We start from the raw sequence: 13,824 nt of genomic DNA on the forward strand, positions 1-13,824 counted from the left end.
TTTTTTTTTTTTTTAATCTTGAGGACTACCTCAAATGCCAAACTTGGCATTATTCTCTACCTCACTTGTCAACTAGAGCTCTGGTATTTGTAGATGTGGAATGGGTTGAATTCATAAAGTGGAGATGAAAAACTACACAAAAAGCATACCAAAACAGGTTAAGTGCCTCTGTTATTGCATTCTTGATACACAAGAACCCCTGTAACAAGAAATTGAATTCATTTTGAGTAGCAGAATCTATGTGGTAGTTCTTTGATCTTTAAATCTACTCAGTAGCCAGGGCTACATAATGACCACACTCTTTCTTCACCAGCCTCCTCCCTCCACCAGTGCCAAAGACAGATTCCTGATGGCAAGGGTTGAGTCACCTGTGTGGTCTTCACATCTTGAGGAGCCAGTTATACTGCAGGTTTTAACTATTTTTTCTTTCTCAAGTGCTTGTCCACTGAGACCTTACCCCAGGTGAAATTCATTTCACATTTGTAAATATTTATGTTTTAAACTGAATGTAGTCAGTATGGTCTCATCTGAATCAGATGCATACTATTTGCTACAGTTCTCAGATATGCACAAGAACAGACAATCATCTGTGTAATGACATGAAAGAATTAATGGAAAAAAAAACATTTCCACTAGTTTGAAATCCAGTAGTATAGAGAAGAATTCCAAACATTTGTATTGACTTGTATTTACTCTCTTTAAGTCTTATTGAATTGAAGAGACAAAGAATCACCTAGACTGTGTTCTGAATTCCTTTAGGACAGTCAGACCACAGCATAAAAGTTGAGTCATCTGCATTGACATTCACTAAGATGGAGTTCACAGAATTTCTATATCCATGTTTTATCCATGTCTTTTTTTTTTTTCTTTTTCTATGAAATAAAATGTAGAAATTATCTCAGGATGAAGAATTTGAGAAAGAGTTTTTAGATCAAACTAGGTATATGAATAATAAAATATTACTAGAATAAATGGAATTAATCAAAGAGTTCAAAAAGAATTTGCATTTTAAAATAAATGCTACTGATATGATATATGTATTTCTTAAACTGAACTGACTATTGCAAAGAAAGTGTCAAGCTAGAAGCCAGTCCTTAAAAAGGACTCCAGTGGAGAATTCAGAGATCTATTGATCATTCTGTAGAAGGGTACGTATGGACATCTGATTTTGGTATAGGCAAACTGGCAATCAGCAAAAATGTCCCTAAACCACAGATTATGGGATATGAACAAAGTCAAACATCTCTGTTGTCTGGTTGACCATTGTCAAAAGATAGGACAAAATGGGTAAAGGTCCACATATGATTCAGGAGGTCATTCTTCTGTATTCCTGTTATCTGAGACCAACTAATATGAAAATATAAATAATTTTCTATGCTGAACTATAACTTGTTCCAGGGATTCCAAATCATTCAGATTTCCTAATGAAGATGAATAATTAGCAAGCAATGTTTGATGCCTAATGAAGAAGAGTGTAAAAATATAGATTAGCTACAGGAAAGTGTTCTCTGCAAAACCTTTAAAAAATCCTCCAGAACCTCCCATAGACCATGTGAATACAAAGGAGAAAACAAATATACTAAATATTAAAACTGGGAGTCAGTCTAGCCAATGCACTGAAGCAATTGTGATTACTAGGGAGAACACGAAGAATTTGAAATAGAGAAAGATATTTTAGTTCTGAAACTAAAAAAAATCTTCCCCAGCACTACAGAACAATGTAATTGTTCAGTATCAAAGACTGCAAATAAGTTTTCAGCATAATCAGATTTACCACTAGCTCCACTCTCAAGCCACTAAAAATTACAAGTCATACATGCTTTTTTTTTTTTCCACTTTTTATTTTTTTTATTCTCCAAAACTAGCCAGTTGGAATTTTGTGGCATGTTGAATTGATTCAGAAAACCATACTAAGTTCCTTTACTCCTAAAGCCATTTAACTTTTATGCAATGCTGTTCTACAAAGCCAGTCCAGTATTTCATGTGAGCTCCTACAGAGAACACTAATTGTCTATGAGCTAGCATTTACACAAATAATTATAATAAAAAAAAATTAGGTGGTGGTTTACTGAAGGTTATAATGGGATAAGCTGAAAGAACCTCATTGTCTTTAATTGGGTTCAGGAATAACTATCTTAGCAGACTCCTCTTTATTTGACTCACTGGCTTAAGATTCTGAAAAACTGACTTGCACTGACAAGCTGACCTTGACTGTCAATAAATACCCACTTGGCCTTTTATTTTGATTACTTTAAACTTTCCTTTGCTAAAATTTTCAGACAACAACAAAAAAATCAGTATGGGAAAATGACTTATAATTTGTCCTGGCACAGAGTTTATTTTTAAACTGTTCAGAAAACAAATTATATTTCTTCTGTCTTCCAGTATTGATGTTCTATGAATTACTATAATGTTTAAAGAATACAGACATCAACTTTTATTCACACTTCATTGATTTTTTAGCTTATTGCATTAGCATTTTTAAGGGTTTGGTTGTGGTGGACTTCATACACATATAAACTACATTTTAATTAACATAATACTTTATGAAACTAGAATTCTAGTAATTTCCATGCAAGACGGCAGTACTATGTAATTATATCTTGAAGCATGATAGCATTTTGTGTGTATATCTTGACTACAAACAGCTGTAGGACTCAAAACAGGATTGTAACAGAAATTCTACACTTTTTTTTTTTTTCAACTTCATAGGGAAAATACTGGGAGAAGCTCACAAGTGAAAAATGCTTGTGTGATCTAGTTCCATCTAAAAAAGATCTAGAACTTTTGAAAAAACATGAATAGCATCATTCATCAAGGCCTATTAAACTTTTTGTTTGGACCTTGCCTCACAGACTTTTTTCTTTGCTGAGCTTATTTCAACATTAAAAAGACTTTAAAGTTTCATGAAACAAGCAAACAAATGGGGAGCTTTCCTGATGATTTCCAAATGCAATCATCCTTAAGTGAAGTTTCTGTCATGAGGGCTGAGGACTAAAGGATCTCTTGTAACAGGAAAGAAAGTGTCTCCGTTATACTGAGGAGAGATTTCTTTAAAGGAGAATGTTGTGGGATTAGTGTTGCTCTTCTAAATCTGTGCTCTCTCTGGTAACTTTCCTTCTTGATTTCTCTTCATCCTGTAGCATTTTAAGAGGCTGAGGGACTTAGATGTTTTCAACATCTAGAGGACTGCTGGAATTTTATTTTGAAAACTGACAGTATAACTTGTACACAGGTACTAAACCTAAATCAAGTTAAATAATTTTGTTCACAAGTCTGTTCACATATTTTTATAGAGCTGCCAATGACAGTCTAAATATATTTTCTCTTGTATTATGCTCTTTCATATTTCCTCCTCTGTGGCTCCAGACTTCATTCCAGTTTACAAAAGTTGTTGTTTTGCATTCCTCTTATGGGATCTCTTTAAGTTTGGTTATCCCCTTCTCCTTCTCCTTGACATTATACTGCTATGTGTGCACATTTGTCACATAATATGGTCATCCTGTAGCCTAGTCCTACACCCTTATCCAAATCAAAGCTAAGCTCCCCACTGACCTTACTCTTTCCCTCCTTAGGTCTCATGCAATTTTAGAGCAATGTGAACTTCCAGTTTCTGCACTTGTTTAAACAAGGTACACCAAGTTAGCATCAGTTTTTACAGGAAAAGTCTTACTCTATATTATACATTTGTTAAAAAGGTAGGCTTTCAGTCTCTAGAAAGTAAATTACTCTAAAATCACAGTAGCAATTTTTCCCCCACCCATGCCCTTGCACAATTACCAACCATATCCAACATGAAAGGGTGGGCGGTGTTATAGCAGATTATTGAAAAATTCCCATGAAAAATAATTCATATGAAACTACCAAGTCTTGAAGCAGCAGATGAAAAGTATTGACTCTGGAGAGGTCCTTTGTTTTTGTTCTTTTTTTCCCTTCCCTTAATTTGCCCTTTGTGGTCATGCCTTGGGGCCTGAGTTAAAAAACTGAGAACTTAACCTTGCTGCTTCATTTTTACATTACAGTAGCAGATATTGCTGTAAACACAGTTGCCCTCTAACTGAAGGGTTAGTGAGCCCAGTAGAAAAAGTGCAGCTAGTACAGAAACACAATAAATTCCAAATGCATTACTTCTTCCCTTCTCCTTTCCAGATACAAAACATTCAACTGCACTAGATTCTTTGATTTTTGATAACAGGGCTCAGTTTCTAAATGTAATGTGCCCCAGGTTACTTTGTAAGTTTTTTTGGCCTGTGATCAGGAGCACACCTGACAGATGCAGACTACCTCTCCACTCACCTTCATGTAATCCTTCATGTTTTGTATCAAAGAATTCCTCCAGCAGTTGAAAGCAAATTTATCCCCAAAAGTATTTATGACAAATACAATAATTCCTTTTAATGCAGAGACTATTTAATCCACCAGCCTATTAAGTACAGTATACCTCCAGCAAACAACCATTATGTCTCATTATCATATTGCACTTAAAAATACAATTAATCCTTTAATTGGAATCTAAAATACATAGTTTCCTCTATGCAGCACCTCTGCCGATAATAATCTGCAAAAAGTGGTATCCAAAAGTTAATTAAGAGCAAAGTGTTCTTACATACTAGGCTTCCTGTTCAGACACAGAGTGGCTTGATGTTATTGGTGCTTTCCCTGATTAAAAGGATTTACGATACGTAGTTTTGGGAAAGAAACTCTATAATTGCTGCTAATTGCCTTCATTTTTTGACGGTTGGATATATTTCACATGGATCTTGTTTAAGTGTGCTAGATATTTTCCAGGCATATATATTAAACTTTTCCTTTCATTAATTCAGAAACCAACTGCAAGTTTATTTTCTTCCTTGGTGATTACTCTCCAATCTGTTTTGGTAAAGTATTTTTCCATAGCCAGTGATAATTACACTTAAATAGAGAATAAAAATAATTGCATGATTAAATTTGCTGATTTAGAGCTCAGAAAATATGATCTCTATTCTCACTTGAACAACTGATTTACTGTATCATTGAGGAAGTCATGGAAACTCTCAGCTGCTTTTCCCCCAGAATTTCGCTGGAGAGTGTTCACTTTTTAAAAATATATCTTTGCCTGTGTAATTAAAGTTAATTGATAATAGTGCAAGAAATGTTATCAGAAAATGAATATTGCAAATGTAGATATATTGAAACAATCACATGACTTATCTGCCTACAAATTCTAAGTAGGACATTTTATTTAGTTAAGGTATCCTCAGTCAACTTATTCTAACTTGAAGTAGACAACACTATTTTGTCCCAGATAAGTTTCCATTTTCAGCTGAAGTCATCTGAACAGCTGCCTTATGCTGGTTTTGCCTGTCTTTTAGCCTGTACTAGATCAAATGTAATAGTTGCTACTGAAGGAATTACTTTTGGTGTGTTCTAAGACGCAGTTGAGGTTTCTTTCTTACAAGAAGCACACTAGTGACTATTGGAAATTAAGTGATTTTTTGTTTGTTTCTTTGTATTAGTTTTTATTTTTGTTTTCTGCTGGAGCTGTTTTACCACAAAAATAGTGAATACATGGCATCAGGACTTGATGGATTTGTATGTGTCCACCTCTTGGAACACCAACAATCTGTTTCTTAGAGGCTTCAAGTGCATAATGGAACTACACTAGTAAGGATCTCTGTGGTGGCTTATTTTGAACTTGGTAGTAAGATTTCAAAATCCTGTGGTGTGAAGAAGTCTTGCCAGTTATGGTAGGTAGACAGACTCTAGGACCATATTGCCAGTCAGTTCATCACAATAGGAATAGCCTTGTGATGTGAAACAATTATTAGTGCCAAGAACACAGAGTCCATGTTATATATGTGTTTTGAAGAGTAGGGGCTGGGTCTAATGTGTCCCCTGGACTGAATGCCCACTGGAATCTGTAGTATATTGGGTGCATTTTTGGAATTAATATTCCAACTTAGTTTCATTTGAGAGAAGTCTAGTTTCTGTGCTCTGAGGTTGCTCTGTACAGCAAAGGGTGATACCAGGGACATTAATTCTAAAGAACTGTTTTGACCCCAGGTAGAAACAGTCAAAACATATTTAATACTAGTGTAAATTTTTTCCTTAATTATTATTGTTTTCACAGAAAAATGTTAGAGTGCTCTCAGCTATTTACTCTCTGCTGTCTGTAAAACAAAAAGAAGTAACAAAACATGTACAATGGTATCAATTAATGAACTCTTGTTCATAATAACCTTGATAATCGAAGGTAGATGACACTAGAGAATGGTTATTTCTTAAGTCTGTGATTCATAACTTCATGGTACTCATCTGTCTTTGTTTTTGCTATTTTTCAGTCCAACAGGACAGCAATATTCAAATGTATTTGTTTCATTATGAATGTAACATTTATTACAAAATCAGTCTGTTATTACCAAACAAGCTGAACACTGAAGGTTTTTCTATGGTAAGAGCCAGATCTCTACAAAACATGCATAGTTGGTTGATTTGCATCTAAGTTTCAAAAGCTGCCCTAAAAACCTTCAATATTTGGCAAGATCTTCCACTATTTACTAGTTTTTAAGATATGTTTATTAAAACATGTTTTCACCTCTTTTGTTAATCCGTTTCATTTTTTAATGAGCACATCTCATGATTCCCTAGATGTGTAGGAAATACTACATATTTGCAGAGGCATTGCTTGTACAATTATTTTTTTTAATTCAATTTCTAAAATAAGTAAAAATTAAAAATTCAAAATGTGTCATGTAACAGTGTCTAAGTACTGATTTTAGTACATGATTAGTATTCAGTGACCACCAGTTTCACATATTCAGGGAATATGTTTCCAAAGGAGTGAGTCATAGATACCAAGTGAAATGAATTTTATTTAACTAAGAATTGGCATAAACATGCTTTGTAGTCCTGTATTTTTTTTTTATCCTCAACATTATAAACTCCTCATGTTTAACAAATTTGTTTCCACGTATGTAGTATAATAATCTTACTTCACTTTTGATTTTATAGAAGGAACACACAGATACTATTTCATATCTGATTTAAGTGAACACGTTCATACTTGCTGAGGTATTCAGTTAGATTTCAGTCTTCCCAGATGAGTTATCTGAGTGAAAATACCTTTCTGAAAAATGATGATGTGGGAGGTTTTCCCCTTAGCAACTTTATATACAAATTAGATACTTGTGCATCTGACAAATAAATAAATAAAAGTGTAAGAATTAGTTTTATAAATTATTTTGGATACAAAATTCTCAAGTGATTGCTGTTAAGTATGAAGCTGTACTATCCAGTAGAAACTACCAGGAAAAATATATATACTGTTCATTAGTTTGCAGTAGAGCAAAAATATGTACATTTCATCATGTTTTCATACTTATGACCTGTATAATATCAGTATTTGTAAGTGTTATCAGTAAAATTACTAATCCTTCAGCTTTTACTTGAAAAAATCTTGTGCATTGCATTTTCATATCTTTTATTTTCAACTTTATTTAAAATCTTAACTCAGATGTATCCTCGTGATTTGACTCATGTAAGAAATTTACCTTTAATGTAAAAAGAAAACGTCGGGCATTAGATCAGACTCAGGGGCTGACATGCCCTGTGCTACTATTAGCCTTATCTTAATTTTGTTAGAAATTATTTATAGATTTTTTTAACATGAGACTGTTTTTTAATCAAAGGCATTGCATATTTATTCTGCTATTACTGTATTAAGTAAGATTTATATTCTCATCTTTATAATCAATAGTACAGGATATGTAGGTGATTTTCTTTATTTTTTTTCTGGCAGAAAAGAAAATACATGCAATAAGAAGAGAGAGGGCATAATTTCATAATTTTTTTTTAGACTAAATAAAGTTAAAACTATTTGTAAGATTAAAAGTATTTCCTGATCAGATTTGGCCTCGGGTGCTCTTAAAAAGTATCTTAAAGTGAGACACAGAGACATCTAAACTTGACTTTTACCAGTGGGTAATCAAATAGAGTTTGTTTTAAATATAGTTGTGTAACTTCTACTTATTTGTTTTTAAGTTACTGTATAGTGCTTTGAAACTATAACAGGTGAGTCTGGTGGCGTGGAGGAAGAAGTCAGTTTTATATATTTCTTAGTCAAAATTTAAATATCCTTTCAATATCTTCCATTTTATACAAGCAGTGTGATGACTTATGGCTGACCCTAATGTTTCTGCATGACTTATGTGAAAGTGGAATATGACTTATGACTTAGTGAAACCAGAATGGTCCATGGATCTATAAAAGTTAACTGATGGGAAGGTGATGCACAGATAATTTTTTCTTGCCAAACCTGGGACTTAAGACACTATTTAAGTTGTTCAGCATAACTGTTCCATGGAGAGAAAGTGATAGATGGGAGATGAGCGGTTGATGGGAAGTCCAGATTGAGCTTTTGGGCTATTTGAAATTTAGGACATATGGGTCCTTAAAGTCACTTTCCACCTTCCTTTAGAATTTGCTATTAAAGCACTGCTCCAATGATATGCTTTAAACAAATACCTGAAGTGCTGCTTCCTCCAATGTGTTGAAGACCACATAAATCTCTCACAGCTTGGATTTACGTTTGGGAATTTTTCCTACAGATTCTCCTAGAATCCAATTATTTAATACAAACCCCAGTCTTTCAACTGAAGGTTTGTAAGTATTACTTTTGAATTTTCCCTCTTGTTCTTCTCAGGAAGCCAATGCATAGTGCTGTGACTAATGCTACTATATTGCAAGATCATGAGAAAGAAGGATCTAAATGATGCCTGGCTAACTCACACATATGCTCACCAAGACAAATTGAGAAAACAGAGATAAGCAGAAGAGAATTTGGTAAAAAACAAGATGAAAAGGAAGAATAAAGACATCGCATTGTTTATACCTTTTAAAATTAAGTAGGTGAGAACTAGAAGTTGGAAGATGAGAATACCAGTGTAGTGAATGGAGAAGAGAGTCAAATGCTGCAGAAGTAATAGAACACACTGTGAGTATTCAGAGGTAGTCTTGTTTGGTAAGGAGCACGAGACAGAGTACATGAAACAGAAGTGAGAAAATCTCTGGGTCATGGGACTTGTACAAAAGCAGTTTGTGACAAAGAGAAGGAGAAGAATAATAAATGTCTGGGCAAGACATATTTCAGGTCTCACTGGATAAATACCAAAGTGGTAAAGAGCAACAGTACTCAGACAAAAGCAATTCTCCCATTTAAACAATAAATCTGGAGAGGCAAGATTGTTCTTCACTCAGATAGTCCCCATCCTGAATTTGTTCATTTTATTGTTCTAAGAGTTTTACACTTATTGGTTTATGTATGTAGCTTTTTTTTTTTTTTTTTTTTTCCCCTCTAAATTGACAGGATCATTTCAAATTCTAATCCTGTCCTCCAATGTCTTTGCATCTGTTCCAGTTTGGTGTCATCTGTAGATTTAATGGGCTTACTCTCTGTGCTATTATCCAACATTGTAATGACAATATTGAATCATACTAAATTAAAGACAGGCTCCTGAAGAGCCCAATTTGATAAATCTCTCCAGTTTGACAGAGAGCCACTGAGAATTATTCTCAGAGTGGTTTTCCAACCAGTTATGCTCACCAAACAGTAGTATCATCTAGTTTATCTTTTCATGGCTTCCTTATGAAAATGTCATGTGCAACAATATCAAAAGCCTTACCAGAGTCAGCATGTGTGACATGCTTCCCCGCATTCACAAGTCCTGTTAACTTTTCATACAAAGAAATTATGTTAGTTTGATGTGATTTGTTTTTAATGAATCAGTGTTGGCTGCCTCTCATCTTATTCTTATTTGAAGGTACTTAGAAGTGTCTGATTATTTATTGTTGCTGTTTTCCAGAAACTGGAGTTTTACATCACATTTGTTTACTTAATTTGGACAAGTATAAATTAATATATTTATGGTAATATATATTTGGACAAGTCTATATTAGTATGTTTACGGTAATATGGCTGAAAATAAAGCTTGCCTTTCTTTAGTGCTACTCAAAATAGAAATAAGCTCTACACCTTTGTAGTCATAAATATATTCAATGTTGCCTTAGTAATTTTATATACCCTACCAACTAGTTTCTTTCCTCTTATGTCTTTCTGAAAGTTCAAGGTTATGGAAATGGTAACATATTTCTCTGTCCACCTTGCAAAGTTCTTGGATGCTTTTGATGATTTTCACACCCTTTATTTTCACAGATAATACCATTATCAGAAAGCAAAACAAAACAAAACAAAACAAAAAAAACTATGTCCCTCTTTGCTTTTCTATGTTTTTTTTCATATATTTTTAAATGTATATATATATATATTTCTTCTCCAGAAAACAGATGCTTTGGATGGACTGGTGCATTACAGTTCAACCTTTTTTTTTTTTTTTTAATGTCCTTTAGAGGCCAGAATCAATACTACCACTAGAGCAAAATGTGTAAATTGCACACTCCTTTCCTTTCAGCTTGTGTGACCCTGGGTTTTCAACAGCTCAGTTAAGGGGCCCCATTAAAGAGCAAAAGAGTAGTAAGCTCTCTCCCTTGAAACTCTGCAAAGACATTAATTTACAAATATTTGGTAGTTACCCAGAGAAAATAGATGGTGTACACATATATGAAACTTGTATGGCTATGTGTTTTTTTGTTGCTGTTGTTTTGTTTTGTGTCTTGTTTTTGTTGTTGTTGTTGTTGTTTTTTGTTTTCCTCGTATTGCTAAAATATCTGATTCCTGGTAAGGATAACTATAGGCTTGGAAAGCAGGCTATTACAAAGCAGATTCTTTGTATGCCCCATCATAAAACACACTTCATATTCTTTCCTGATTTATATTAGAAGGCAATGATTGGAATTCTGGAAAAAAAATATAGATGAAATTAACATTAATCTTAATAAATGCTATCATATTATATTATATGGAGAATAGAAACAGCTATGCATACTTAGTACGTATTTGGCCAAAACAGACTTCCGAAGACAAAAGCCATAAATTGGTTTTCTTACTATAGGTGGAGGCTGCACAATTTGGATTACAAACATGTAGTGATCTAGTTAAGAAAGAGAGAAAAAAAAACAAGCAAACAAAAAAACTCTCAAAATCTTAGCAGACATATCTAATTTTCAATGGTGTTTTAACAACAATATTCCAATTTACAGTTGGGACAGGGTAAGTGTATACATTTGGACAGTCAGGCAGGCAGACATATGGCAGAAACCTAATCCTGAGATCACTTCCAAATAATCCTTTATACTGTGCTTACCACTGTGAAATATTATATCACACTTTTAGGTTTGTCTTGTGAAGATGAAGAATATTTAATTCTTACATCAAAAGCAATACATATTTAAAAGCTTGCAGATTGTAACATGTAGTTTCCCAATAAATCAGTGCATGTGAAATTCATGGTCCTGTTGGGAAACAGAGAAATTTATGTGGCTTATCAATAGGCATGCTGACTTTGTATACATCATGCTAACAACTTAATAACATGAAACTTAAAAAGTTCTTAAAAACTTGTTTTGTTTTTAGAGCTGTGAGTCTGGGTGAAACCCATTCACGTTTCCACGTGTTGATATTCTAATTATTGGAACTTGCACATTTAGAGACCTGCATTGTATAAAGACAATATACTATATTGTCATATTAGTGCAATCTGAACTATTAAATGAAGTGCCAAAAGATATCTTCCCTCATGTTATTTCACATTCATATATGAATACTTTGAACAAGGAGCTACATGCTCTGTTCACTTCTCTTTCTGTCTTCACCCAAAACGTGAAAAATATCCACTGTTGTCCTATGACTATTGTGTTCTATTATGTTCCAAACCTCTCTGTACACAGCCTAAATAAATAAATAAGTAAATAAAGCAAAATAAACAGAAAGCCTACAATAAAGGAACAAACATGTGCCTAAAATCTTCAAGAAATAAAAATTCTCAACATTATGCATATGAAGAGTAACTTTAACAGCTATGGTTACAATTATACTACTTTTTCTTACGTGGCAGTATCCATTTGGTGCTTTTTTCTATTTTGTAAATTCTGATGATATTGGTGCTGCTTCATGGGACTAGGAATGACTGGAGATCATTGTCATCTCTATGTTAACAGCAAATATTCATCAGTAAACTCACATCACATATAAAGTTTCTCATGGTGTAAGCATTTTTGATATATTTTGGCTCATGGTCATGTAGAACTCTATCTGGAATCTGCAGTCAGTGTTAGCATTATCAGTGGTCTTCATGGATGAGAATATTATTAAAGCCCATCCATCTCAATCACAGCTGACAATCTTCACTGGAGCTCCTGACTCTTCTCAGTCATCAGCTCACTCCAAGGAAGGAGCCAATCATATATACACCTAAACACAGAAACTGGTGAGCCTTTGGAGACCATAATGCTATTCATCTGTTTCCATTTTGTTCTAAATTTAGACAGAGAATGGCTTTTCAATGTAAAATTATTTCAGGCAGCACTGTGAATTGCTGGTGGTTTTGCACTCACCTGCATGCATTCTTTGGCCATTTCTAGAGACAAATATCAGTTGTTCTACTCATTCTTTATGTAAATGTTATCTTTATTTTGCATTGGCAGACCATATTTTTTTTAAGAAAAATAATATGAAATGCCAGCTGCATAGGAATAAACTGTGGGTATTATAGAAACAATAGTTCCGAAACCAGAATCTCATGGCTACGCAAACACCACAACATGGCAAATTCTCCCAAAGGACAAACTGTGGAATCCAATAGAGGTATGACATTAAACAGTAGTTACAAAGGTTCCTAGACCTAGTACTTATTAATACTATTACTGTTGTGAAATAATCAATGAGAAAATACAATGGTTTTGTGTAGAAACTACTAGGTATTTAAAAGTATAAATTTAGTTTCTGTTTCACTTTATTCTGGCAAGCAGTTATTTTTAGGATTCACATAACATTATTTTGGAAATAACTGTTGCATAGAATGAGATAAACAATGTAAACATGAAAGGGCAATATATTATTTTAGGATTCCTAAGAAGGCTCTTCAATATTAGAAATAGAAAGTATGTACTAGAGGTAGGCTGTATTTATATTTTTTCAGACTTTTAAGCTCTCGCTTTGTAAGGTGGGAATGGAGATGGAAGAAGTTAGGACCAGTAAGGAGAAAATATTATAGAACATTTTTGCAGTTTTTGCAGAAAATAAGTAAGCTTGAAAGGCCAAAACAAAAAAAAAAACAAACAAACAAACAAACAAAAACTGTCTACCTAAGAAATACTGTGCACCTTCAGACTTCATTTTTCTGTGGCCTGGAGTGTCTCACCTGGGACCAGAATTTCATATATCTCAGCTCAGCTAAAACAGCTTTTTTGACATGCTGTGTTTGAAAATGGGAGCTCAGATGAGATGATGGTTGTTAATCACTGTCTTTGCCCCTGGAATATTAAATAAAAAGCATTGGAGGGGAGAGAAGGAGAGAGAGAGAAGAAGGAAGAAGTGGAGAACACCTATGCATTACAATTATAAGTATATATATATAAAATAGATTTCTCACAAGAGTACTAGAAACACAAATGTGTGATTTACTCTAGCAGCTGATCCTTATTTTAGATAAAAATGAACAATGGAGAAAATCTGAAATATAACTGTATTTCATATGAAGATAATTGAATGATGATTCTAGTTCCCAAATAGTTGATGATCTATGTTTAAGTATTGAGGTTACAAAGTCAAAAGCCAGAACACCAAAATAAGGTTTCTTTTTGAATTCTAGGTTAGATATTTTTACAAGAAAAAAAAAAAAAAAAAAAACAGAGAGAGAGAGAGAGAGACTAATAATAAGTTAATGTGCAAAA

The sequence above is a fragment of the Anser anser genome (assembly GCF_964211835.1).
Source record: "Anser anser genome assembly, chromosome: 2".
NCBI lineage: Eukaryota > Metazoa > Chordata > Aves > Anseriformes > Anatidae > Anser > Anser anser.